This window comes from Marmota marmota, unplaced genomic scaffold (assembly GCF_001458135.2).
Source record: "Marmota marmota marmota unplaced genomic scaffold, marMar, whole genome shotgun sequence".
NCBI lineage: Eukaryota > Metazoa > Chordata > Mammalia > Rodentia > Sciuridae > Marmota > Marmota marmota.
In genome coordinates, this window is record NW_026000249.1 from 34,650,452 (window position 1) to 34,675,056 (window position 24,605).

The 24,605-nt window shown below is 39.7% G+C and overlaps 1 protein-coding gene and 1 long non-coding RNA gene across 3 annotated transcripts in view; one reads left to right on the forward strand and one right to left on the reverse strand.

The window, feature by feature from the left end:
* The window catches only part of Znf81 (zinc finger protein 81), a 112,762-nt gene that overhangs the window by 11,952 nt on the left and 76,205 nt on the right, over window positions 1–24,605 (forward strand). The gene's annotated exons all lie outside the window — the stretch shown is intronic.
* Window positions 1,110–24,605, reverse strand: part of LOC125614130 — a 30,456-nt gene continuing 6,960 nt past the window's right edge. The window contains exons 3-4 of one of the 2 annotated variants that reach the window (XR_007344775.1): window positions 12,302–12,428; window positions 1,110–1,319 (exon numbers count right to left, since the gene is read on the reverse strand). This is a non-coding gene — a long non-coding RNA (uncharacterized LOC125614130). Of the gene's footprint in view, window positions 1,320–12,116; window positions 12,429–24,605 lie in introns of those variants that run through there. The other variant, XR_007344776.1, reaches the window with a different exon arrangement.

The following is a 24,605-nucleotide window of genomic DNA, read 5'->3' on the forward strand; positions in this document are numbered from 1 at the left end:
GGCTCTGCCCCTCAGCAGGCCGCTGGGCCTGTTCTGTGGGTGGTCACAGTTCCGTCTACCTTGCCGGCGCGGGGGGAGGGGGCGGCTCTGCCTCTCAGCAGGCCGCTGCTCCTGTTCTGCCGGTGGGTCGTAGGCCCGCCTACCTTGCCGGTGTGGTTGGCAGCTCTGCCCCTCCGCGGGCCACTGGGCCTTTTTTGAGTTCACTGATTCTTTCCTTGACTGTGTCAAGTCTACTGATAAACCTATCAAAGGCATTTGTTATTTTTGTTACTTTTTATTTCTAATATTTCCATTGGATTCTTTCATAGTTTTTTCTGATAATGGATATTGTCTAACATTGGTGTTAGAGCCTTTTACATATTACTTATAGTTACTTTAAATTCCCTGTCTGTGGTTCTGTTAAATAAAATTTATAGGAGGCCTTTTTTGAATTGAGCTCCTACATTAGGTCCACTGGCCAATCAAAAATAGAGTCACCTGACCAAGACTAAGTTGTTTATCTGACTTTTCCAAGAAATCAGCAGAGTAAGAGGTCGTAACCAAATCCCCAAGCAAGCAAACTTTAGTTCTCATGATAACGAAGTCCCTCTGCTTTAACCTTTACAAGGAAAATAACAGATAACCAGTATGCTTCTTGTTCTTTGTTTCTGTTTTCCTCAGACTTCTCAGTCTCTCCTGAGACTGAAACCTCCTCTAAGTTAAGATAGTTCAACTAAATTTGTTATAATTTTGTCTTTTTACAGTTCTAATGCTGTTTCACTTTGAATTCTGGTTCTGTTTCCTGCTTTGTCTCTTCAAAGCATGATTTTGCCTTCTGGTATGCCTCATTTTCTTGAGAACTAGACATGTATAGGTTAGTAGACATTGAGGTAAATATGCTTTGCTTATGCTTGCTTAAGAACATATTTCCTGGAGTTGGTGTTGCGGCTCAGTGGTAGAGCACTCATCTAGCACATGGGCCCTGGGTTCGATCCTCAGCACCACATAAAAATAAATAAGTGAAGATATTGTGTCCAACTACAACTAAAAAATTAAAAAAGAACATATTTCCTTTTGTTAGGTCTTTTGTGTAATGATTTCTGGTTATCTATTAAGTTATGTTGTGTTTGCTATATTTTTGTTCTTGTGGTTGCTGCTGGCTCCACAATTTAAAAATTCTCCTATTGATTGATACTTTGTTTTCATCTCTCTACTTGGCTTTGGAGCTTCCCTTTTTGCTGTATTCCAATTACTTTTGCTTGTTAGTGTGGGAGTGGGTTGGGTATGAGGGTTATCTCTGATGTTATGATTAAGCCTCAATTTTGGCGGCCACCATGAACCTGTGTAGAGGACAAGGGATAGTTACAGCTTGGCCCCTTTCCCCTAGCTGAAGTAAAATACCTCCAGTGTCTTTGGGGTATAGGTTTTGATTAATGACCCCCTCAACTTTGAGAACTTTATTGTGTGAGAATAAATGAATCTGGGTGACTTTCAAGTGGTTTCTTTCTCTTTCCCCCAGCCTGCACTATGAAGAGAATTTTCTTTGGACTTTCTTTGTAAGAGTTTTGTGGGGTTCCTGAAGAAAAAACCTGCAAAATGATGAAACATTCCTATGTCTACAGCCCCCAGGAATTTCTCATTTTCAACTAGCCCACATTTGACCCTTAGTAATTCATCAAAAGTTCTAATTTAGATTTTCTACAAGCTTATATGGCATTCAGTTGGCATCTGTTCCAGGTAAGCAAATTCTCAGGTCTTTTTTTCCCCTGAAGATGCCTGTCTCCAGATTTTATAAGAATTGTTTGTCCTCTGACCTCAATTTTCTAATAGGTTTGAAAATTTTCCAGCTTATCTAGATTTTTTTTTCCTCTTGGACTCCAAACTGAAATCAGAAGTCCTCTTAAATATTTTTTTAAAATCAATTACTGTTCCACAAATACTTCATCTCCCCACATCACACACCTCAAGTCATCTCAGTGTTCTTTTGGGTGATAAACCCTTAAACCTTGGAGATCCTCCTTGAATAGCACTTACTTTGATACTCAAAGCCACTCTTACTTTGGGTCCTGGTCCCTAGCATCATCATCCCTTCTAAGGCCGTGGTTTCACATGTGCTTAGAAGCACCATGGATGCCATCGAAGGCCATTAGTTAAAATGGCACAGGTAGTTTGTGTGTTTGGTCTCCATGAGTGGTGTTGTTGGGTAGAGAATATGGCAGAACTATTTGGGTGCTTCCTAGTAGGGACTGTCATTTTGGAAAAGTTTCTGTTACATGCAGAGAAGAAAGCTGCCTTGCTTGAATTACCAAGGGGTCAGAGGTAGAGCTGTGGTCCATTGCTATGCAGGATTCCTAGACTAGGAGATTTGGGATCTAAGCTATAGAGATCTGTGGTATTTATAGAAGCTGAAGTGCCCCTTTGTTTATGACATGGTGGCAAGGCAGAAAAACGTATCTCCTAAGAGTTACAACTGTGTGGGGGAGTGAAAATTCACAATGGAACCGTCCTCTTTTGAGTTCCAACACAGGAGAAAATGGGGAAACCGGGAAGGCCCAATAAGCTACAGGGAGATACCAGTGGAGAAGGGAGAGATGTCAGGGTGGTATATTTCCTTCCTGGTAAATAATCTTAGTAGTTCTGGAGAGTTTGGGATGGTATAGTCTTCATGTAGGAGATACATGAAGAAGAGAGAGAGAAGTCAGGGCGACAAAGTTTTGCCAATTAGTGCTACCAAAGGGAGATGTAAGGAGAAGTCAATGTGAAGGGAAAATACCAAACTTTAGGAAACTTAGGGGCATGTCTACTATTCTTCAAGCATTTACTGATTCCATATATACTTCTAAGCACTTTCTATCTATTGACTAACTTATTTCTCTAAGGTATGTGGACTTTGAAGCACAGTTATAATTGCTTTCCCAAAAACCAGACTAGAAATAAATATAGCCAGGTTTTCTTCTAATACATGTATATGGTTTTATTTTTACATGTAGACCTTGGTCCATTTGGAGTTTGTTCTTATTTATAAGGTATGGATCCCATTTAATAAGGTGTGGATCCCATTTAATCTGTTTCTAAATGGCTGTTTCAAATACGTTAAATGGTATCTACCAAAAATATATATTCCCAGAACCTGTGAACGTGACCTTAATTTGAAAAATTGCATATGTAATTAAGGATCTTGGGATGAGGTCCTTGATTAAATTAATAGGCCCTAAGTCCAGTGACAAGTGTCCTTTACAAGTGACAGAAGAGGAGAAAGACACAGAAGGTGATGTGAAGAAAGAGGCAGAGATTGGGGTGATTTTTTCATAAATCTGTGGATATCTAAGGAATATCAAGGGTTGTTGGAACCCCTAGAAGCTAGGATAGAGGTATAGAATAAATTCTCTTCAAAGCCCTTGGGGCTGGGGTTGTAGCTTAGTGGTAGAGTGCTTACCTAGCACTGTAAGGCACTGGGTCCAATTCTCAGTACAGTATATAAATAAATAAAATAAAAGTCCATTGACAACTAAAAAAATATTTTTTTAAAAAGGAACCATGGGGTGGCTGAGGTTGTGGCTCAGTGGTAGTGCACTTGTCTGGCATGTGTGAGGCCTGGGTTCAATCCTCAGCACCACATAAAAATAAATAAATAAATAAAGGTTTTGTGTCTATTTACAATTAAAAAAAATATTAAAAAAGGGAACCATGGACCTATGTAGAGGACAGGGGAAAGCCCTAGTGACACCATTTTTGGACTTCTAGCTTCTAGAACTATGAGAGAATAAATTTCTGTTGTTTGAAACTAGCCAAACTGTGGTAAGTTGTTACTACAGTCCTAGGAAATGAATATACTATTTAAAATTTCATCTTTGGGGCTGGGAATATAGTTCAGTGGTAGAGTGCTTGCCTGACATGCCTCAGGCCCTAGGTTCAATCCCCAGCATCACACAAAAAATAAATGTATGTATGTATCTATGTTCATCTTTGCTCCTTGTGATTTGAGATGCCATTTCAATCATATCCAGGTTTCTTTCTATATTTGGATCTATTTCTGGATATTTTACTCTGTTTTCACTAGTTTGTGTATTCAATGTGTTAAGACCACATGGTTTTAATTATAGAGGCTTTATAGTGTATTCCTATACCTGGTAGGGTTAATCTCCATTATTGCTTTTGTTTTTTAGGTCTTTATAGTTATTCTTTCACATTTATTTTACCTTATCAAATTTTAGTCAATCTGATTTCTGCATTGATTCACTTAACTCTCATACCATACTAACTCTCTGGGATACTTACTAGGAAAAAAGTCCTTCAGTAGATGAAATAGATAGGGAAACTTTGGTATATATACACAATGGAATATTACTCAGCATTAAAAGAGAATAAAATCATGGCCTTTTTAGATAAATGGATAGAGTTGGAGAATATAATGCTAAGTGAAGCAAGTTAATCCCCAAAACCAAAGGCCAAATGTTTTCTTTGATATGAGGATGCTGACTCATAATGGTGATGGAGTGGGGAGCATGGGAGGAATGGAGGAACTTTAGATAGGGCAAAGGGGAGGGAGAGGAAGGGGTAGGAAAGATGGTGGAATGAGTTAGACATCATTACCATAAGTACATGTGTGAAGACATGAATGGTGTGAAAATGCTTTGTGTTCAACCAGAGACTTGAAAAATTATGCTCTATATGTATAATATGAGATGAATTAGATTCTGCCGTCATATATAACAAATTAAATAAATAATTTAACAAAAAATTTTAAAAATCAACATTATAAAAAAAGGGAAAGAAATGAGTGACTATACATTGGGTTGTGGGAAATGGAATGATCAATTCCAATTTTTCACCCATCCCTGCATCCACACTCTCTGCCCCTTAATGGTGTATTTGGTCTGTGGTTCTCTCTGCTTCAGGGCATATGAGTAGAGACCTGCCATTTCTGAGACTGCCTTAAGAATCCTTACCTGTTTTGGCTTGCCTTCTTGTCCTTTGCATCACTAGAATAAGATTCCTAAGTAACTACTGCCCTTCAGTATCAGCTTCAGAATAGATGACATGTGGATCAAAGTTGCCTTGGCTGCTATGCCACCAAGAGAGATGGCCTAGTGAAAAAAGATGCAGAGAATTGTACATAATATGGTTTCACTATATTGCCTAGACTGGTCATGAACCTCTGGGCTCAACTGATTCTCCTGCCTTAGCCTCGCAAGTAGCTGGGACTACAAGGGGGGGCACCTCACTGACTACGATCTCACTTTTTTCTGGTGCTGGGGTAGGTGGATCCCAGGGCTGTGCATGCTAGGCAAGTGCTATCACACCAGCCCAGATCTCACTTCTCACTTTTGTAAAACAAAAAATAATGTATGTGTGTAATACAGGAGGTGTGTGTGTGTGTATGTATGTGTGTGTGCATATGCGTGCACATGTGTGTATCAAACATGGAAATGAGAATGAAATGGTTTATAATTGATGGTTAATACTGGTTATCTGGCTGGGCGTGGTGGCACACACCTGTAATTCCAGCAGCTTGGGAGACTGAGGAAGGAGGATTAAAAGTTCAAAGCCATCCTCAGCAACTTAGAGAGACACTAAGCAACTCAGTGAGACCCTGTCTCTAATAAAATATAAGAAAGAGTTGGGGATGTGGCTCAGTGGTTAAGTGCCCCTGGGTTCAATCCCTGGTACCAAAAAACCCAAACAAATAAACAAACACTGGTTATCAGAAGAAAGGTGTAGACAGAATGAAAAGAAGAAGAGGAAGTTGGTGCAAATAAGAGAAAAAGCACTCCATGATAAAATCTAGTGAGTACAATAGCATTGTTTATGCATTCATATGAATATATATGAATGGTTTTTTTCAGATAAATGGATAGAGTTGGAGAATATAATGCAGTAAAAAGAGAAAATATACTGCAAAATCAAAGCTATCATGATAGGACTGTATTTTTGCATTTAAATGAAATGGCTTTCCATATACATAAAAAATTCAAAATCATGGTTTTTATTATGGAATTTCTAGCTAAAAACAACAATAGGGAACAAATTTGTTAGACACAATTATGTCAGATTATAAAAAAATTTGAAACACAGTATACCTCCTGTTATGCAGTAAATTCTGATTCATTCTCTTGAATTGAGATTTTTTAGTTGTCATAGATATAATATCAGATATATTTAGTTGTCTTAGTTTGTTGATACTATAAAATGTTTAAAATTTCATAGAAAGCAGGAAATGCATTCACATAATTTTCCATATCCCTTTGCAGAAAGAGTTCAGTATCAACTTATATCATAATACTTTTTAATGGGAAATCTTCCTAAAGCATCAAACTTGAATAGTTTCTTCTCAGTTGGGATCTATAAGTTCTATGATAGTTTCTTAAGTCAGTTTTTCTTTCATATACAGAGATGAGGAAAGGCATCTGGATGTACATGATTTACTCATAGTGTATTCTTTAGGCTCAAACTGTAAGAAACTAAGAGACAATAAAGAGTCATTGCACTGATGGATGTAGTTTCTTGTAATATCATGCTTTGGCCTGATTCAGGGCAAAGGAATGTGGGGAAGGGGAGGGGCCTGGGAATTGTAAATGACACTGCAAATTGTCCTATCTTGAAGAATCAAGGCTCTTGTGTCCTTGTATATGTCAGTCACTGGCTATCCCCCAGGAGGGTAGTGTAAGCTCCTCAGCTTCTACAGGCATTGTGGCACTATGGCCAACCAAGCTCAATGCTCTGGAGAAAGTCACAGGTGTAAGCAGCACTTGAAGAAGATGGGGGTTGGTGCCTGGACCAGTCATGGGAATCTGGGTGAGGCACCAAAGGTTTTTACTCCACAGAATAAGGATGTACAAATAATGAAAATGCTGCTCTGATGCACTCTTACGGCTTCTCTTGACTTTTTTTTTTTTGGTGTTACCAGGCCCTTTTTATATTTTAAAGACAGTCTTGCTGAGTTGCTTAGGGCTTTGCTAAATTGCTGAGGCTGGCTTTGAACTCACGATCCTCCTGCCTCAGCCTCCTGACCTGCTGGGATTACAGGTGTGCTCTATCATGCCTGGATCTCCTCAAATTTGTGAAACTCTATAACATACATTTAGATCTAACTTCTTTGAGAAGGCTTTCTTATATTCAAGAAACATGCAGATTTTCAGCATGGAGACATACTGAGAACTGGTTTCTGGATGTAGCCTCTCCCACACTCATATATTAATATGGTTTAGTTCAAGGATGATTACTCTGGTGCTTATTCATAGTTGACTTGTTGGTGAAGGTCTTGTCAAACTCAGTATGCACATAGGCTTCTCTCAGTGTGAATTCTCTGATGAGTGATCAAAACTGACCTGTGGGTTGAGGATGTAACTCAGTAGTAGAGTGCTTGTCTAGCAATTACAAGGCCATGAGTTCAATCCCCAGTTCCGTCAAGAAACAAAACACTGACATGTATTTGGACCTACAGGACACATATGGAATTTTTCTCCAGTATGAATTTCCTAGTATGCAAGGAGACTGCATCTTTTGGTGAAGGCCTTGCTACATTTAGTGCCTATATAGTATTTCTCTCCTGTGTGACTTTGCTGATGTTTATGGAGTTGCAACTTGAAAGTGAGAGAATTCCCACAGTCACTGCCTTCACGGAGTTGTTCTTCAACATGAAACTTCTGATGTGTGATTACGTTTTGACTTAATGGTTGAAGGCCATTCCACAATCAGTACATACATAGGGTTTCTCACCAGCATGAAAGTTCAGGTGCATGTTGAGGTGAGACAGATTCTAAAATCTCAGTCCTTGTCTCTGTCACTGATCCAATAATAACAAGATTTTAAGGAAAAGGAAAATGTTTTATTGATTTTCTAGCAAAGAAAAACAGGAGACTTTTGTCCAGAGGATGTGATTCTCCATGCCAAGGTAAACACAGGGTTTTAAGAAGAGGATTACAAAGGCTAGGATCTATATGTTTTCAATAGATAATTAATGTCCATTGGGATCCTTGAGAGAGTCATTGCTCCAGTTCCCAGGTGTGAAGTTTTGGATGTGAGGTGTCCCTTAAAAGCTCATGTGTGAAACAACGCAAGAAGATTCAGAGGTGAAATGATTGGGTTATGAGAGCATTAAACCCAGTCAGTGAATTTATCCTCTGAGAGGGATGAACTGAGTGATAACTGAAGGCAGGTAGAGTGTGGCTGGGGGAGGTGGGAATTGGGGGCATGTCTTTGGGTATATATTTGTATCTGGCCAGTGGAGTCTCTACTTTCTGATCATCATGTGAGCTGCTTCCCTCTGCCATACTCTTCCACTGTGATATTCTGCCTTACCTTAAGCCCCAAAGAATGGAGCCTACTGTCAATGGACTTAGACCTCTGAAACCATGAGCCCCCAAATAAACTTTTCCTCTTTTAAGTTTTTTCTTGTCAGTCTTTTAGTTAGAGCAGCAGAAAAGCCAACTAAAACATGAAGAATGAAGTTTCTTTATTTTCATGGGCAGTGACACAGTCTTCCAAGCAGTGAAGAACATTATAGTTTAGCCTGGGATGGGGAAAATGTTAGCCTTGTTTCCTTTGCTGTTAGGGAGAAGAAGAGGAAGAGGAGGATGGAAAGGAAAAAAATGTCAATTTTAAAATGAGCCACCTGTGTCCAAGCAACAAGGTTATACTCAAAGTGTAAAGTGGACCCCATTACAAAACTTCTGGGTGAGGGTTTCCCATAGTTGCCACATTTGCAAGGTTTCTCACCACTGTAAATTCTTTGATGTGTAATTATGACTGACCTGGAGGCCTTTCCACATTCAATACAGACATAAGCTCTCTTTCCAGTATGAGTCTTCTGGTGTGCAAGGAGATTGGATTCTTTGGTGAAGACCTTCTCACATTTTGTACATACATTATAGGGTTTTTCTACCATATAGGTTTTCCTATGTTTTTGGAGTTGTGATTTGGAAGGCAAGGCTTTCCCACAATCCTGTCCTCACCAAGAAGATTTTAAAATGTCATGTGCTATATCATAGGAAGTGATGTAAACTTTGTTTCCTAAATCTGATGCAAGGTAAATGTTGTGGTTCAGATAATAAAATCTGTTAGTAGTACCCAAAATGAACTTGTTAAAAGAAAATCAAAAGCATCAGCTAATTCCAATAAGAATAAAATAATCCAAATATGATAAAATATGTACTTGATTTTAAATGACATAAATAGGAATTGCAAAGAAAGGACATTTAAATAATACTTCAAAAAAGAAAAAAAAAGGGGAGGAGGAAGTCTAGAATGAAGAGCCAAGAAATATATTAGAATCCAGAAGAATTTAGGAGGTAAGAAAATGTTCTGATTTGGGCCATTGACAATTCTGCTTACTAGTATATCAAATGAAGGGATTGAATAACTGTGACAAATGTCATTTTACACATGAAATATGGTTTCAAGGCACAACTGTAATGCAAGAATTAAGGCTGGTCATGGTGGTGCATGCCTGTAATCCAGCAACTCAGGAGATGGGCAGGAGGATCACAAGTTCAAAGCCAGCCTCAGCAATTAGCAAGACCCTAAGTAATTTTAGTGAGACCCTGTGTCAAAATAATAAAAAGGACTGGGAGTGTAGCTCAGTAGTAACACGCTTCTGCATTCAATCCCCAGTGCAAATATAATTAAAGGTATATGAGTATGGGATGGGGAGAATAAAACATGCTCATAATAAATGGAAGACTCCTGTTTTAGTTTATTTCCATTGCTATAAAATTATACTTGAGGCTGGGTAATAAGTGAAGAAAATAATTTTATCTAGACCACAGCTCTAAAAGTTCAGAAATGTGGCATTGGCTTCTTTTCAGCCAATGCCACATTTCTGGTGAGGGCCTGTGGCATGTGGCATCATGGCAAGAGCAAGTGTGACAGTGATGATATAGGAAGACAAAGTGAGACAAGGCCAGTCTTATTCTTTCTATTAAAAACAAAAAAAAATTGTTCTTGTGAGAACTTGCATACTCTGCAAGACCACCATTAATTCTTTCTAAGTGCAGCACTCAGTGCCTCCACTGACCTAATTATCTCCTACTAGGCCCTGCCTCTTAAAGGTTCCACTGTTTCTTTTTTTTTTTTTTTTTGTAGTTGTAAATAGACACAATACCTTTATCTTATTTATGTATTTTTATGTGGTACTGAAGATCAAGCCCAGTGCCTCACATAATGCTAGGCAAGTGCTCTACCACTGAGCCACAATCCCAGCCCCCTCCACTATGTCAGTACTGCCATATTAGGGAGCAGGCTTCCAACACTGGAAAATTTGGGGGACATGCCCAAACCATATCCAAACCATAGCAACTTTTTAAAAATATATTTTTTTAGTTGTAGTTGCACACAATACCTTCATTTTATTCATTTTTATGTGATGCTGAGGATTGAACCCAGGGCCTCGCACGTGGTAGGCGAGTGCTGTACCACTGAGCCACAACCCCAGCCCTATAGCAACTGTTTTAGGGAAGACATATAATGGGAAAACCAAAGGACAGAATACAGGGCCCTAGCTAAGGTTCCCTCAGCTAGAGGAAATAGAGGAAGTCTGGAAAGATAAGAAAACAAGGAACATATCAACAAGAAAAATAGAAATCTATGGTTAGAAATGGATATAATAGGGCTGGGATTGTGGCTCTGTGATGGAGTGCTCACCTAGCATGTGTGAGGCACTGGATTCAATCCTTAGCACCACATAAAAATAAATAAATAGAGTCATTGTGTCCATCTACAACTAAAAAATATTTTAAAAAATAAATGGATATAATAATAAAAACTAGCAATTCACTGAAGGAAATCTCACATAGGTAATAAAATAACTAGATGTTCAAAGGAGCTAATTATAAGAGAAATGGAATTAAGACCTAATCAGCAAAAGTTAACAACTGGGGTAGAGAGGAGGAACGCAAATTTTGATAAATAAAATAAAATGTTTACAGGTGAGGCTGGTTGTAGATGACAGTTCTGAGAAGCTGGAGAGGACATGAAATGTAAGAAGAGCAAGAACAGCCAAGCTCAGTATTGAACACCTGTAATCCCAGCGGCTCAGGAGGCTGAGGCAGGAGGATCATGAGTTCAAAGCTAGCTTCAGGGGCTGGGGATGTGGCTCAAGCGGTAGCGCGCTTGCCTGGCATGTGTGCGGCCCGGGTTCGATCCTCAGCACCACATACAAACAAAGATGTTGTGTCCGCCGAAAACTAAAAAATAAAAATAATTTAAAAAAAACAAAGCTAGCTTCAGCAAAAGCGAGGTGCTAAGCAACTCAGTGAGACCTTGTCTTTAAATAAAATACAAAATAGGGCTGGGGATGGGGCTTAGTGATTGAGTGCCCCTGAGTTCAATCCGGTACAAAAAAAAAAAAAAAAAAAAGGCAAAGAAAAAGAAGAAGAGCAAGAACAGGACCAGGACCCAGGGATTCTGAAACAAGGCAGAGCCATGAAAACCTGTATACGTGGACTGAAAACTAAAAGCACAGGGGAAGTGAGGACAGAAGGATACAAAATGTTAGGGAAGAGGAAACAACAAGAAAGGGGGGGTCCTTGAAGGCATGGGATCCAGAGTACAAGGAGCAGGGGAAAGAAACAGACTGCTCTTTTGCCAAAAAGCCAAGCAAAGAAGACAATGGATGTTTTTAAGGGTCATCCTGGGAAATTGAATTTAGTTATGTGTGGGGCTAATGCTAACTAGCTCCAAACAGCCTCAAAACTTTAGAAACTTCAAGATGATTATCTTCAAAGCATTTAAAAGGCATGGCCCTGTCCTAAAGAAAGTGAAATTTATTTCCTTGTTCCCTCACTCATCTGAATAGCTCTGATTATCAGTCTTCTTCCTCCAATGTCCATGGCCCCTCTCCTTGCTCCATCTTAGATAGGTGCTGGTTTGGGAACTTAGTACATGATACAGGATCAGGTCAGATGGCAGAATACCACAGGGAAGAGAGCTATATAGACAACATTATGGATCTGCAGGTCTCCTTCATGTGTTCAATTGAGCACTGATCTGTGCATATATATGAGGAATCTGCTCAAGGTCAAAGAAAGAACAATATTAGCTGAGTTCAAACATGGCTGGAAATAGTTCCTGTTTCAGGACATGATACAGGATTGGGTCCAACTGATTGGGTTTCAGGCACCTTTCAATGACACTTGCCATTTAGGCTTCAGGAAAGTACCATGTTTTATTGGAAATGGAATAATAAAGATGTTAAGGACAGAAGAATCACAGTCAAATCAAGGACAGAACCATTGCATACTTCAGATGTCTCAGAGCTCTTGGCAGTTGAAAATGGAAAAGTTACACTGAGTCTCCTGGCAAATGCATGGGCACTGGTACTTACCCACTGAGGCCAGGTGGTGGTAGTTCCCCAGTGTCACATCCCAGTATAGGCATTCCTGAGCAGAGTCCAAGTGCTGCCACTTCTCCCTGTTGAAGTTTATTGTCACATCCTTAAATGACACTGATACCTGTAATAATACAATCCTGTTCAAGTTGATATGCTCAGCACAGGGGGATAGAAGAAGAAAATTTTCATTTTCCCGGTACTAGGGATTGAACCCAAGGTCACTCTACCACTGAGCTATATCCCCCACCATTACAGCCCTTTTTCTATTTTGAGACAAGATTGGCTAAGTGGCTGAGACTGGCTTGACCTTGTGATCCCCCTGAGTTGCTGGGATTACAGGCATGTGCCACCACACCCAGCAGAAAGTTGTTTTTAATACTTTCCCACCATGATATCCCATATGGTATGCCTATTAAATATCTAATGTTGTATAGGATAAAAATACCCAATGAAAATTTCTCATTTATTGTGTATTAAATTCAACCAGTAAATCTAAGTCTCCACTCAAGATTTCTTTTAGCTTCTTGAACATAGAGAATACAGTTACAACTGTTTGAATATCCTTGTGAACTAATTGTATATGTTCTAATCTGAGTCAATTATTTTGTTGTTTTTTATTTTTGCACTACTCTGTCTCAAACTGAGGATCTCATACATGCTAGGCAAGCACTCTACCCCTGAGCTACACTCCCAGCACCCTTTTGAATCAGTTTTGATTGAGTTTTCTCTTCATTGTAGGAAGTATTTTCCTGGCTTTTTTGCAGGCCTTGTAATTTAATTATAAATTCTACCTTTTTTGGGACCTGAATATTTTTATGTTCTTATAAATATTCTTGAGCTTTTCTCTGTAATGTGGTTACATTACTTGGAAACAGTTTAATTCTTTCATATCATAGTTTTAAGCTTTGTTAAGTGGGACCAGATCAACATTTACTTTGGGGCTAATTTTGTCCCACTATTAAGGGAAAGGGCTTTCTGACCATCTGATCCTCTGAGGTTTTCCAGTCTGACTGGTAGAAACAGGAACTGTTTCCAGCCATGTTTGAACTCTGCTAATATTGTTCTTTCTTTGTCCTTGAGCAGTTTCCTCATATATATGCACAGATCAGTGCTCAATTGAACACATGAAGGAGACCTGCAGATCCACAATTCTTTGTCTACATAGCTCTCTTCTCTATGGTATTCTGTCACCTAGCCCCACCTGGACTATCAGATTGGTTTCTTCAATTCAGGGAGACTAGCAAGGTCTACCTAGATTCCTCTTATATATGCTATGGCTGAGAAACTTTCTCCTGGTAGTAAGCTGGGGCATTCACAGGGTTGACTTGAGTCTTATTTCTCAGGGATCACTGTCTTTCATTGGTTGATATCCAGTGTCTTGAGAATTTTGTTTTATATACATTATCTGTGTTTCTTTTTAATTTTTTCAGGTGGGAGGGCAAATCCATTTCCTGTTAACTTGGTCAAAAGTAGAAGTATGATCAATTTTGGTGGGGAGTACCAGGGATTGAACTCAGGGGCTCTTGACCACTAAGCCACATCCCCAGCCCTATTTTGTATTTTATTTAGAGAAAGGGTCTCACTGAGTTGCTTAGTTCCTCACTTTTGATGAGGCTGGCTTTGAACTCATGGTCCTCCTGCTTCAACCTCCCGAGCTGCTGGGATTACAGGCCACCATGCGTGGCATGATCAATTTTTTTGAGATGGGGTCTTGCCATGTTGTCTGAGCTATTTCCAAATTCCTACACTCAGACAATCCTGCCTCAGCCTTCTGAGAATACAGACAAGAATATTATGTCTCCTATAAGAATTATATTTCAGGGTCACTCATAGTTGATGTGAAGTTGTTCTTTTATGTAGTATTCCAGATGGTAGGGAGGTACACCATTAAAATATTACCACTTTGCAAATCCTAATGAAATCACAGATGTCATGATTTCTAGGCAGTGATCATCAGTGGATGCTAAAATTAAGTGAAAGGCTTCAGAGAACTTTATAAAGTTTCACAACACCTGAACCCACTGATCAATCTCAGCCCATGAAAAATGAACCAATATACCGCCAACCAAAATCTAATCATTGATCTTCCCAGTCAATAATTTTGCTTTACAGTATCTAAAACTGACCCATGGAGAGCCAGATACTGACCTTCCTGGTTGCAATTAACTGACTTTACATTGCCAAGATTACTGATATCCAGAGGGCCCCATATAACTAGCCCCAAGTGTTTTAAAAAATATGGTCCCCAAGGCTTCTCTTATGGTTTGGATGTGAGGTGTCCCCCAAAAGCTCACATGTGAGACAATGCAAGAAGGTTCAGAGGAGAAATGATTGGATTGTGAGACTCTTAACACAACCAGTGAATTAATCCCTCATGGGATTAACTGAGTGGTAACTAGAGGCAGGTGGGGTGTGGCTGGAGGAAGTGGTTAGTTGGGGGCATGGATATGGGGTATATATTTTGTATCTGGAGCTTGAGATCTCTGCTTCTTGATCACCATGATGTGAGCTGCTTTTCTCTGCCACCCTCTCCTGCCATGATGTTCAGCCTCACCTCGAGCCCCCGAGGAATGGAGCTGGCCTTCTATAGACTAAAACTTTTGAAACTGTGAGCTCTCAAATAAACTTTTCCTCCCCTACAGTTGTGCTGGTCAGATCCTTTAGTCATAGCAGCAAAAAATCTGACTAAAACAGCTTCCAATTCTCAAAGCTTCAAGGCTCTCAGTTACTCATTGACCACCTCAGTCCTTCAATCATTAAGCCTCAACCACTGGCTTCTGCAGTCATTGATTCCTTCAGAGATGCAATCTCTTTCCCAAAATATGCCCAAGTATTTTTTGCTCTGGTGCCATTGGGACTGAAATCAATGGTTTCCAACTCAGCCTGCTCATCTGAATTGCATGGAATCTTCTAGAAATGCCTATGTGAGGGTCTTCTCCTGAACAATAACAACACTATATCTGGGACCCAGGCATCTGTATTTATGAAAGTTTCACAGAAAATTTTAATGCATTGTGAGGATTGAGAACCCCAGTCCTAAATCACTGATCATCCCCCACAGGTATCCTCTCAGCATCTGACTCTCATTTACAGCGATGGAGGCCAGAGTCATTGAACATCTATAGGCCATAGAGAGAAATGAACTGTAGTGTAAGCATTCTGTATCTCTCCTTAAGATACCATTTCTCAGCAAGGACAAGGAATGACAGTTTTCAACTTGAAATAATTTGGAGGGTGTTTTTTTAATCAGTTTATCTTATTTGAAGAAAACATTCAATGAAAAACTCTGAGTAAAGGAAAATTGAATCAAAAGTGACATCTCAAAATAAAAGAGCAAAACAATAACAATGGATAGATATAAACGCACACAACACCCAATCAGGTGACATCATGAGCTCTTTGAAAATAATAGGAAGCATATATATGTGTTTCTTTGTAATCAACAAATGAAAAAAAAGGTGGGAATTTGAAACAAAATCATTAAGTGAGGGCTCTTTAGATAGATAGCCAAGGAAAATATTAGTTTCCTGTGATTAAAACTTTAAGTTATCCTTGAAGAGTCCAGAAGTACAAGTGTTCATCTGGCTGAAGAAAATGAAGAAGAGAAGGCATTTGTCTCTACAGTTATAATTTTATTTTGATCAACTGATAGAGAAAATACAGATTTAATCATGTATGATTGAAGTGGGAAGATGCAGGTGATTTTATAAAAATTAAAATTCCTAGACTTAAAAAAGGTGAGTGAGTTGGGAGGAGTAAATGATTATAACTACGTTAAGTCATAAAAAATAAGAAATAGAAAAAGAAGGCAGAAAATAATATAAATACTAGACATAAGAAATAAGGCATAAAATTAGGTGTATTATGATTACATGGAATTGAATTAGCTGGGGCTGGAGCTCAGTGGTACAGCACTTGCCTAATGTGCAAGGCCCTGGAGTTGAGCCCTAGCACTGGGGGGGAAAATAGAAAAGAAAAAATTGAATTGCCTGATCCATTTTGTCAGAAGAGAGGTAAGAATTGGAATTTAAAAGAAAAACAATATTATGAGACATATTTCCAAGAAGTCCAACTAAAACTAACAACTTGCATAATGAAGAGTTGGGCAAAGATATATGGGGTAAAGTCCAGAAAAAAGGGAGCCAGTCTTGTGATAGGAGTATCAAAGAGAGAAAGTCAAGGTCAAAAGCACACAATTAGTTTAAAACGTTATATGTAAAGGCAGAGCTAGTGGACTAAGCAACTTAGGAAGAGTAAACTTAGAAACCCTGATTCAAAAAAAAAAAAAAAAAAACACAAAATTCAACCCAGTCCAAAATAGCCCAAACAATTCCAAAAAAGAAGGAACAAGTTGGAAGATTACACATATTCTGATTTCATAACTTATTACACAACTATGGTAATCACAACTGTGGCGCTAGCATAAAGACAGACATGTAGACCAATGGAATAGAGGGCCCACAAATAAGCCCTCATATACATGGCCAAATAATTTTCAGGAAGTGTGCCAAAAGCATTCAATGGGAGAAAGGATAGTCTCTTTAACAAATGGTGCTGGGAAGCCTGGATATGCATATGCAAAAGAATCAAGGCAGACCCTTAATATAAAAAATTAACTCAAAATGAATCTAAGACCAAAAACTATAAAACTCTTGGAAGAAAACAGAGGGAAAGCCTCCTGGCATTGGATTTGGCAAGGGTTTCATGGATATGATGCCAAAAGCATAGGCAACAAAAGTAAACAGATAAATTGGACTACATCAAAATGAAAAGTTTTTGTTCATCAAAGGACAAAACATCCACGCATGTTGGCACACACCTGTAATCTCAGTGGCTTGAGAAGGGTGTTTGAGGTGAGAGTATTGCAAATTCAAGGCCAGCCTCAGCAATTTAGTAAGGCCCTAAGCAACTTACTGAGACCCCATCTTATAATTTAAAAAATAAATAAAGGGCTGGTGATGTAGCTTAGTGGTGAAGCTCTTCAGAGTTCAATCCCCACTACCCTTTACCCCAAAAGGACACAAAAGAGTGAAAAGGCAACCTATAGAATGGGAGAATATATTTGCAAATCATATCTGATAAGAGGTTCATTTTTAGAATATATAACGAATACCTATAATTCAACATCAAGAAAGACCAGAATATCCAACTTAAAAATGGCAAAAAACTTTAGTTGACATTTCTCCAAAGAAAATATACTATTGGCCAATAAGCACATGAAATGATGCTCAGTATCACTAAACATTAAGGAGATGCAAATAAAAACTTAAGAAGATACCAACTACTTCACAATCATTAGGATGAGCCCAGTGCTGAGGTGCATGTGTGTAATCCCATTGACTCAGAAGGCTGAGATAGGAGGATTTCAAGTTCAAGGCCAACTTCAACAATTTAGTGAGACCCTGTCTCTAGATAAAATATTTAAAAAGTTGGGGGAATGTGGCTCAGTGGTAAAGCACCCCAGGGTTTGATCAGTAGTACCCCCTACCAAAAAAATACCCACAACAATTAGGATGACTACTATCTACCCCTCCCTGCAGTTTTCTTATGTAATTATATCAAAATGAACTCCAATATTATGTATAACTCTAATGCAATAATAAAAAATACTTTACAACAAGTGTTGGTGAGGATATGAAGAAATTGAAACCTTGGTGCACCGTTAGAATGTAAAGTGTGTCAAACTCCTTTGGGAAACAATTTGGTGGTTCCTCAAAAATTTGAAATAAAATCACCATATAACCCAGAAATTTAATTTCTGGGTGTTTATCCAAAGGAATTGAAAAACAGGGTCTCAAAGATATATGTACAACCATGTTCACAGCAGCATTCTTCATAATAGCTAAAATATGGAACCAACTCACATGTCCACTGACAAATAAATAAGCAAAATGTGGCTTATCCATTCAATGAAATAGTACTCGGCCTTTAAGAAGTAAATTCTGACACATGTAACAATATGGATGAACCTTGGGGACATTATGCTAAGTGAAATCACCAAGTCTGGGCATGGTGACAAATGGCTGTAACCCCAGTGGTTCAGGAGGCTGAGGCAGGAGGAACACGAGTTCAAAGCCAGCCTCAGATAGTTAGTGAGGCCCTCAACAATTCAGCAAGACCCTGTCTCCAAATAAAATATAAAAAGGGGCTGAGGATGTGGCTCAGTGGTTGAGCGCCCCTGGGTTCATCCCTGGCACCAAAAAAAAAAAAAAAAAAAAGAGACAATACTGTATGCTTCTACTTGAATGTATCTAAAGTAGTCAGACTTGTAGAAACAAAGTAGAATGGTAGTTTCCAGGGGCTGTGCACAAGATGGGGGACTGGGCAATTTAATGACTGTAGATTTGCCATTTAAAAAAAAAATTAGTTGTAAATGGACACAATAACTTTATTGTATGTATTTATTTTTATGTGGTGCTGAGAATTGAACCCAGTGCCTCATGCATGTGAGACAAGCACTCTACCACTGAGCCACACCTCCAACCCCCCTAGATTTGCCATTTTTGAAGATGAAAAAGTACCAGAGATCCACTTGTAATCCCAATCACTTGGGAGGCTGAGGCAGGAAGATCACAAGTTTTAGGCTAGCCTCAGCAATTTAGCAAGATCCTAATGCAACTTAGTGAGACCCTGTCTCTGAAAAAAAAAAAAAAAAAACATGCTGGGGATATGGCTCAGTGGCTAAGCACCCCTGGGTTCCATCCCCAGTACCCCCTCCCCCCCCCCAAAAAAAAAGAAAGGAAGGAAGGAAGGAAGAGAAAGAAATAGATTTCATATGAGAAGTTACTGGTCATAGCAAAAGCTGTATTTGTAAGAAAATTTACAGCCAGCATGTCCCTAAAGAAAAGGGAGACAGCAAAACACCATGTCCCTGAAAGCATCCTTTCTGTTCCTAAACATGTAACCAAGTTAAGGAAATAACAAGAACAAGCCTGAGCCAGAAAGTCCATATACATATGATCTTTCTCTTATGCACTTTGGGAATTAGGGCAAGTTACTGTTATCCATAGAAATACTTTGCTGCACACATATCAGGATAGTTGCTCCTTGGGATCCTGGTCCTGTAGGCAAGCAAATGCCACTTCTGCAACCTAACATAGAATCCCTTTCTGAGTGGGGACAGGTGTGGAACTTAGGGCAGTGTGAAAAGGATGGTGTCACTCATCCCGCCAACTGCCACTGGACAGGACACCATGAAGGAGGGGAGGTGCTGCTTAGCCAAGCACCATGATGATGGAGGGGATGTCTGTTCAGCCTGTTGTCCTTGAACTCTTCTTGGAGCAGTCACTGATCTCTCATAAGTGTTTCCCAATTAATCGTGTCTTCCATGCTGTTTTCAAGCACTTTCTTTGACTTTCCTACAACCTACCCCCACTGCCCTGACCTAATTGGGCTGTGGACGTGACAACCAGCCTTAGGTATTTTCTTATACCAACCGAAACTGGTCTAAGACACACTGGCACAACTGGGCTGAGGAGGTAACACAGCCATAAATGATAATGTTATTAAAGTGAGAGAAATCTTCAAATTAAATGATCTAAATAACCCAAGCAATTAGAAAATTATAGAAAACCAAAAAAGTTATGCAAATAAAACTCTTAAAAGTAGTAATTAATAAAATTGAAATTAGGGGCTGGGGTTGTGGCTCAGTGGTAGAGCGCTTGCCTCACATATGCGAAGCCCTGGGTTTGATCCTCAGCACACATAAAAAAATGTACATAAAAAAGAATATACTCTTTAGAAAGAGTCCTGTATTGTTATTTTTTGTCACTACCTCCCCAGGTTGGGAGTGGGTAATTTGCACGCCTGCCGCCTTACTTGCATGTGGTAGCCATTTCTCAGGCTCCCTCTCTGAAATTGAACCCTGATTCTTCGTCACCTGTGGTCACCATGGTAGGCATGGCGACTACCATCGAAAGTTGATAGGGCAGACATTCAAATGGGTCATCACCACCACGGGGGCATGTGATCGGCCCGAAGAATATACTCTTTAAAAAAATAAATGAAATGAAATGCAATATATGTATATTTTTATGGATATGGAGAGTATGAATAAAATGTACAGCTAATTCTTTGAAATGAGCAGTTGCATGAAAAACGTCTGGAAAATCTGATAAAGAAGTGGAAACAAATACAGTGGTAGGAATGAGGAGATATTACCACTAGAGGCAATAGTTCACTAAATATTACTTTTAGTGGACTATTATGTGCAACTGTACAGAAACATTTAAATATGGAGATAAAACTAGTGTTTTCCCCATCAAAATATAAATGAGCAAAACTAATGCAAAAAAAGGAAGAAAGGAAACTAAGGGAATAAACACCAGGAAATTTGCAGTGTGTATTATTTAAAAAGGCACTAGGGGGCTGGAGTTGTGGCTCAGTGGTAGAGGTCTTGCCTGGCATGTGTGAGGCACTGGGTTTGATTCTCAGCACCACATATAAATAAATAAATTTTAAAAAACCCCAAAGATCCATTGGCAAAGTAGGACTGGATGGGGTAGGAGTGGTGGTAAGCTCATGAGTTGTCTGAGATGCTATATATAAAATATGTAATATATATATAATATTTATATATATATAATAACAAAACCCATAAGTACTCTGTACTGTTTTATTTTGCAATTTTTTTGTAAATCTACAATTATTTGAAAAATAAAAAGTTGAGTACAGGGCTGGGGATGATTAGTACAGTGATAGATCACTTGCCTAGCATGTGTGATTTGGGTTCAATCCTCAGCCCTGAAAAAAATAAAGTACACATACATAAAAAGACACTAGGATGATATTGATTTAATATGAAGTGCAATCTAATCTTTAAAAAATTGTATTCCTGGACATATGTGGTGGCACAAGCCTCTAATCCCAGTGAGTGGGAAGGCTGAGGCAGGAGGATGGAAAGTTTGAGACCAGCCCCAACAATTTAGTGAGGTCTTAAGAAATTTAATGAGACCCTGTCTCAAAATTAAAAAGTGTTGCGGATGTGGCTCAGTGGTAAAGCACCCCTGGGTTCAATTCTCAATACCAAACAAACAAACAAAAACAATGTTTCAGTCAGTCACCTACCCAGGCTGAGCATGCAGTGGGGAGACATTGCACCCACCCAGGTGGGAGGATGCCCAGACCAAGAGGCCCTCAACCAGCAGTAAGGAGTTCTCAGTGAGCTAGGCCCCACAGAAGCAGAGTCAGCCCTGTGGGAGAGAGTCCCTCCAGGAGGTGAGTTTGGGTAGAAATGGAGGGCTTGGGGCTCAGCTTTGAGTGCAGGGCAAGAGTCGCAGCCTCTGCTCAGCCAGCCACCTGTCTTGCAGAGATTGGAGAAGGATGGCCATTGTCCTCTGTTACCTGGAGGTAGTCTCCTGTAATGCACAAAAGAGGCCACCAATCCCCGTTATACAGAGCTCCCTGGGCTCAAATTGCAAATTGTTTTGGGGTGGTTAGAGTTAGTCTAGGTTCCCACTTAGGATCTCAGACAATCCATGATCTTAACACCACTCCTACCCCATCCAGTCCTACTTTGTGACCCCACACAAGTTTAGGAAAAAGAAAAAAATTGGAGGCATGATCTCCAGGCACTCTCCCACAAGTCAGAGGGATGGTGGTATGCAGGTTACAAAGGGACTGTTCCTACACCATTCCCTTCAGAAATTCTGTACACAACTGAATATGGGGAGGGTCCAGGCCACTTGTAGAGATCCTCCTATTCCTAGTACTTGCCCCACTTAATAGTACCCCTCACTCTTTTTTGGGCTAGGAGGTAGTTACTGGGGATTGAACCCAGGGATGCTCTACCATTGAGATGTATCCCCAGCCCTTTTCTGTGTGTGTGTGTATGCGCGCGTGCGCGCACGTAAGTATTTTGTCTTTTTTATTGGTTCTTTTTAGTTATGCAAAACATTAGGATTTGTTTTGACATAATTTTAAAAGTATGGAATATAATTTACTCTAATTCTATCCCTAGTACTTCCCTTTTCCCTCTTCTCCTCCCTCCCCGCTCAATCCCCTTCATCAGCAATGATGGAATCTCCCATTTTCCCCCTTTCTATTTTCCCCCTTATTTTGGACTAGCTTCAGAGAAAACATTCAACCTTTCACTTTTTGGGTTTGGCTTATTTTACTTAGCATGATTGTCTTCAGTTCCATCCATTCACTAGTAAATGTCATATCATTCTTATTTTTTATTTTGAGACAGAGTTTGTGAAATTGCTGAGGCTGGCCTTGAACATGGGATCCTCTGGTCTCAGCCTTTCCAGTATCTTGGATTACAGGTGTGTACACTGCATGCCTGTGTCCCTTATTCTTAACAGTCTTTGACTCTTCTAATACTAGTAATATGTTGTCAGTAGAAATCTCTTGTCAATCCAACAACTCATTTTGGTAGAAGATGGTCTGTTAGTTTTTCATCTCTTGGAAGACTTCATTGCTCTGGGCCAGAGCTGAGGCAGAATATCATGGGGGCTTGGTGGAGGAAAGCTGTGATAGGGTGGCAGGGAGAGGCACACTTGAGGGACAGATGTTGGGAGATGGGGGGGGCAGGGAAAGATAGAGTCCAAGGCCAGGCCCCCAATGACCTAGTTCCTTGAGCCATGCTCCACCTGCCTACATTTACCAACCAGTAGTTCATTCAAATTATTAAACTAGTCAAGTGTGGTAGCCCATGCCTATCATCTCAGTGACTTGGGAGGCTGAGGTAAGAGGATCACAGGTTTGAGGACAGCATCAGCAATTTTGCAAAGCCCTAAGTAACTTAGTGATACCCTGTCTCAAAATAAAAAACCAAAATGTCTGGAGATACGGCTCAGTGGTTAAGTGTTCCTGGGTTCAATCCCTGGTACTCCGCCCCCACCCCCCCCAAAAAAAAAACCCAAACAAATTATTAATCTATCAAATGGATGAATCCATTGATGAGGTTACAGCTCTCAAAATCTAATCATCTCACCCCTTACCATTCCTGCATTTCCTAACACATGAGCTTTTCTGGGGATATGCCAAGATTCAAACTAAAACAAGTGGTTGTTAGGGAAGGAAGAGTGGTGTGGTATACACCTCCTCCAGGGCCTCAGGGTACAGCAAGTTAGGGGCAGGGATATAAAGTAGTAAACATATTTCAGGAGCATTGGGAGGGAAGGGGCATGCTCAGAAAAGAGGCTTGACAGTAGAGGGTGGGGAGCACTTCCCTAGGGGAAAGGGGGAAACTGAAGCCAGCTCCTCAGAAAAAAAAAGGAAAAAATCTCAGTATTCTTTTGCATATATATATATATATATATATATATAAATATGTATGTATATATGTAAATACACACACATTTTAGTAATGGGAACTGAACCAATTGAACCCAGGGGTACTCAACCACTGAGCTACCCATCCCCAGGCCTATTATTTTTTAAAGACTGGATCTTGCTAAGTTTCCCAGGCTGGCCTGGAACTTATGGTCCTCCTGCCTCAGCTTCTGAAGTTGCAAGGATTACAGATGTGCACCACCACACCCAGTCCTAGATTTTTGAAACAGTTCTAAAACAGGGGTTGCAAATTACAAACTACAGGCTGCAGGTCAATGTGGCCTCTATTCATTTTTTTTTCTTTCTTTCTTTTTTTTTTGTACTAGGGATTGAACCCAGGGATGCTTTACCACTGCGTTACACCCCCAGCCCTTTTTATTTTTTATTTTGAAACAGGGTCTTGCTAAATTGCTTAGGGCCTTGCTAATTTGCTAAGGCTGGCTTGGAACTGGTGATCCTCCTGCCTTAGCCTCCTAAATCCCTGGGATTATAGGTGTGTGCCATGGTGCCCAACTCTAGTTTGTTTTTGTAAATCAACCACATCCATTCCTTTACATCTTGTTTGCAGCTACTTTTGCTATAGTGGCAGAGTCGACTTACTCACAACAGAGACTCCATTGCTGGCAAAGTCTATAATACTTGCTATCTGGCCCTTTACAGAAAGTTTTCCAATCCCTATTCTAGACAACAACAACAAAAGCTGGACATCTTCCAATTTCAATTTGGGAAGTACTATTAAAAATGCAGTTTTTATTATCTTAAAAAATCAGATCTAGCTGGGTACGGTGATGCATGCCTATAACCCCAGTGACTGGGGAGGCTGAAACAGGAAGTTTGCCAGTTCAATGTGAGCCTCCACGATTTAGCAAAACCCTAAGTAACTTAGCAACATACTGTATCAAAAAAGTAAAGAGGGCTGGAGATGTGGCTCAGTGGTTAAGTGCCCCTGATTTCAATCTCTGTTTTTTTTTTTTTAAAAAAAAAAGGAAGGAAGGAAGAAAGGCAGTTCTAATACAAATAA